Raw genomic sequence first — 4,929 nt, 5'->3', positions numbered from 1 at the left:
GTAAAAGGCAACAAGACATGGAAAATATTGAAAAAACATAATAAAACATAACATCTAATATTTTTTACGGTTTGCTATAACCGGCACTTTGATCAATTTTAATTATTACAGCATTTTAAAACGTCCCAGTTGTGTTTTTTTAATTTATAAATTTATTATAGCCATGGAATTAGACCCCTCGTCTACGCTTATGCTATGACGTTTCTCAGGTCGGGCAAATCAACTCCGTTTACACCCACTAAAAAGGCATTTCCCTATTCCCTACCAAGTGCAAAAGACAGAGATAAAATATAGATCGACGTTCAGGGTAACTCAGTCTATACACGATTATAGATTCTACCGATGTGCATGGCGAGCGGCACAAGGATAAATATTATTGAACCGTATAGAAATCATTTTATATTTTATACGCATTATGGTAATAGTGTTTTTATATTATGTACTAGTCGCTCTTTATAATTTCGATCGCCGAGTATAGACTAAATCCAAAATACGGGGTGTTCCACCACGAACTCCATCGATGGATATCTGGGAAACCGTTCGAAGGATTTTTTTGAAATTGTGATGGTGTGATACGGACCGTGGGGCCTACCAAGCTAAAATATTTTCAAGGTCATCGTACTTCCGGTTATACCGGAAGTCGATACTAACTTTCTTATTTTAAATGGAACCCCCTATATATTATTGCATTTTTGGAAAGAGCATCTATTTTTAAGTTGAACACATATAGCACACTCCATACTTAGGATTGACCGTTTCCGAGATATTTTGATTTTTAAGTAAAAATTGACAGATGCAGACTGTTAGCAAAATTTAGTTTTCCCGAAAACATAGGTTTATTTTTTTGTGCAAATTGGACATTTTATAGAGAAAAACGTGATTTATCGAATTTTCCAGTTTTTATACAGGGCGGTCAAAAATTTTTTATCGAATATAAAGTTCAGAAAATGTGGAAAACTCGAAATTTTTAAATGGAAACCCCTATTTTTTTTAACGTATTCGCATTCTGCACTAAAATTAAGTGTAACTTTGTTACAGTTTACCTATACCTGAACCCAGTGGTTTTCATTATATTTACGAATAAACATTTCCCTTTTCTTAAAATGATGATTCCATTTGTTTCGCAGATTCTAGGTTGGCCGTGACAGGTAAGTAATTGTCAAATTTATTTTTGTAAATGTTCAAAATGTCTTCCTTCAACTTCTCAAGTTCTAAACATTTTTCACACCTTCGAATTAGTTCCTTGTGGGTCGCTGCTCTAATAGAATCCGGTGATAGTTGCTCAAACGCTTGCCTTATTCTATGCATACAATTTTCCTTTGTTGTTACGGGAGTACTATACACTATTTTTTAGTGTCCCAAATAAAATAGCATATATCATCGGATCCTATTAGAGCAGCGACCCACAACGAACTAAACAAATTTGACAATTAAAAACCTGTGACAGTTGTCATGTTGATTGTTACTTACCCGTTACGTTAAAATGTGCGAAACAAATCGACGAAACATCATTTTAAGAAAAGGGAAATGTTTATTCGTAAATAAAATGAAAACCACTGGGTTCAGGTATAGGGAAACTTTAACAAAGTTACACTTATTTTTAGTGCAGAATGCGAATACGTTAAAAAAATAGGGGTATCCATTTAAAAATTTCGAGTTTACCACATTTTCTGAACTTCATATTTGATAAATTTTTTTGACCACCCTGTATAAAAACTGGAAAATTTTCATGTCAAATTCGTTAAATTAGGTCTTCCTCTACAAAATGTCCAATTTGCACAAAAAAATAAACCTATGTTTCCGGGAAAACTAAATTTTGCTGACAGTCTGCATCTGTCAATTTTTACTTAAAAATCAAAATATCTCGGAAACGGTCAATCCTAAGTATGGAGTATGCTATATGTGTTCAACTGAAAAATAGATGCTCTTTCCAAAAATGCAATAATATATAGGGGGTTCGATTTAAAATAAGAAAGTTAGTATCGACTTCCGGTATAACCGGAAGTACGATGACCTTGAAAATATTTTAGCTTCGTAGGCCCCACGGTCCGTATCACACCATCACAATTTCCAAAAAATCCTTCGAACGGTTTCCCAGATATCCATCGATGGAGTTCGTGGTGGAACACCCTGTTTTAAGTCTAGTGCTCTCAGAAAATTCGCATCCATTTAAGTAGTACTCAAATCAGTTCTGATATTGACGTGGGTTTTCGTAGATTAATTACTCATTTCACAACGTGGCCCCACGTTGGGCGCCGTGTTGCGGGAAGTTCGGGCCAGCTTCATTCCTCCTTAGCATGTTTATCGGGTTAGAAACAAACCTTCATGATGGAAGGATTATTTTGACCTCGGTCCAGTTCCACCTTCAATGCTATGATGACGGACGCCTAATCGCCAGGGAGGGGGGTTCCATTTACTTCTTGCTTGACATAAGACCTGGAAGTCGCCAACACAGGGAGCTGAGATTCATTCCTTCTTCCTTCATCGTGAGTTCAGTCTACTTTGGATTCATGTTCCACACTTAAAATGTTGTTTTGTGTAAGCTAAGGCACTTCACTTTGTTTAAAAGGGTGAGTTTTTATAATTTAAAAATGTGTTTAAAAATGGGTTTTCAACTGAACCCTGTACATGTTACACAATGTCGATTTAGCACTGTCGGATCTGATACCCTAGTGTATTCAATGAATTTGAACACAAAACTTCGGTAATTGCCGGCCACTTGGAAGCGTTGTACTCGTTTTGTGAATTTTTTAAAGAAATTGTAACTCGATGTTTAATTTTTTTTAAATTTGTGAGATTTATTTAGAACCTTTTGTTATGTTAACAATAAAGGTAAATATGTTGTTGTACAATGCAATTAGTTTGGAGCAAGTGCTACTGCTTATGCAAAATGATAAAATTCAGTCGAGTATAAACTGTAGCCAGGTGAATGTCCGTTTAACTCCAGTAAAGCAGAATTGACGTTCTGACGTTCATAAACCAGATTCCACTTGGTCTCCTGTTGCATGGTCCAGTTTAGATACAGGAAACTCGGGGCTCAAAAAAACTGTGTCTCGATGTGGTTGTTGTCTCTTAAGGGTTGGAGGGTAGAAAATGTTTGTATCCACCCTAAGGTCATCTAAGGGTGCGAGTTTTTCCGTTGACTTAATGTTTTGGAAAGATCGTCGAAAATTTTGGCATTCCGTGCGCTCGTCTGTAACCTTGGGGAGAGATTAGGCATGCATTGACGTCGTCGTCTGCTGAAACGAGGGACTTTTGGTGACAATATCTTCATCCCATCAATTGGAGTGGTTACAGCGCTGCGTCGCATGCGTATCTGCATTGTCTAAAGCATTTACGGCGTTTTAAAGGCAATCAGGGCTCTTCATCGTCGTGGTAGGAAAATTTTCGAAACTTGGTCGAAATTCACAACGCTCGGTCGAATGTGAGGATGCATCATCGTAAATGCGGCAATTGTGATGTCTGCGGAGCTTATGCGGAAAATTTTGAAAAAAATGGTTGAAATTGTAACGTCCTCGGAGCTGCCTAGTAGGTTGTCTCTGGTGCTTTGACATGACTAGATGCTTTTTGGTGGCGCAGGACTAGAATATTTGAAACATGGTCAAAATTCATTTTGATTTGAGCGGCTTGCGCTACATTGTGTGGATTCCTACTTTTAGGCAGGAATTCCTATTATTTTGGCGGATGCACCATAGAGGCTCCTCTTCAAGGATTTTTATACCTGTTCAAAACATGGGTAAATTGAGTTTTAATATACAGGGTGTCCCGGAGCTATCTTGACAGGTATTATCCCGGAAACTAGTCGAGATAGAAAGAAATATTATATAGAAAAGATTTTCTGCTTATAGTCCAATTAAACAAGCCTTTAAATCGAAATTTGGTCAACTTGGCTGAATTTTTGATATGAGTTAGTTTAAGATATATTATAACAATAAGTGAGAGTAATTTTTTGTTGAACCACCCGGCCAAGGGTGAAAAAAGATAAAACAAAGGGGTTTTTCAAGATAACTCAAAAAGGGTAAGAGCTAGAAAAAAAGTTTTTCATGAAAGTTGTAAAGCATACAGTTCTACATAAAAATGGCCTCTTGATTTTTTCTCGTACTATTAAAATTAACAGAGTTGGGGAGGCTAGAAGTTAAGGGAAGATTTCAGAAATTTAAAAAAATCATAACAAACAGAAAAATGAAAGAATTTTTTTTTCAATCTGCTCTAAAAAAATGTAACTTTTATTTCCAGAGAAATAGATGTATTTTTTAATTTTTAATAAGAAAGTTATAATAAAATCAAATTTTTTATCGTTAATTTTAATAATTTAACAAAACAATGTTTTTTCTATACTATTCGATCGATTATTTAAAATAATGAATATTTGCCTTCGAATTTTTTTTACGTTGGTTTCTTAGACAGCTACAAATTTATTTATTACCTTTTTATCTTCTGAATTTTATTTAGCTCCTACGACACTGCAAAGACAAAGACAAAAAATCACGTTCGCTCTGTCGCACCATGGTGCCGAAGTCGTGGACATAATATGCCTATGACAAAGATAGATTATTTCGTTCGCTATTGTCAATGCGCGTGCGTTAGTAAACGTGTGTTTCTTTGAATTATTCTAAGCTCAATATCCATTGTTAATTTCAAAATGGTAAATATTAATGAGGACTAATATTTTTGTTGACTAAATTTTGTAAAAGCTCGATATTTTTGCGCATTCTTGTCTATGTATGTAAAACGTGGAAATTTATTTATTAATACTTGTAGACTTGTAGTTTGAATTGTATTAATAATAACATAGTGATAACAATAACATAAATATATATCATATAATTTTTTGTCCAAAACATTAAGAAAACAAGAAATTTTCTTACAAGGAAACTATCCCAACCCGAACACTCCGATTTTCAAGATTTTTATATATGTTGTAGAACA

This window comes from Anoplophora glabripennis, unplaced genomic scaffold (genome assembly GCF_000390285.2).
Source record: "Anoplophora glabripennis isolate ALB-LARVAE unplaced genomic scaffold, Agla_2.0 scaffold1514, whole genome shotgun sequence".
Lineage (NCBI taxonomy): Eukaryota > Metazoa > Arthropoda > Insecta > Coleoptera > Cerambycidae > Anoplophora > Anoplophora glabripennis.
The sequence above is the reverse complement of the archived record's forward strand: the minus strand, read 5'-3'. Positions refer to the sequence as shown.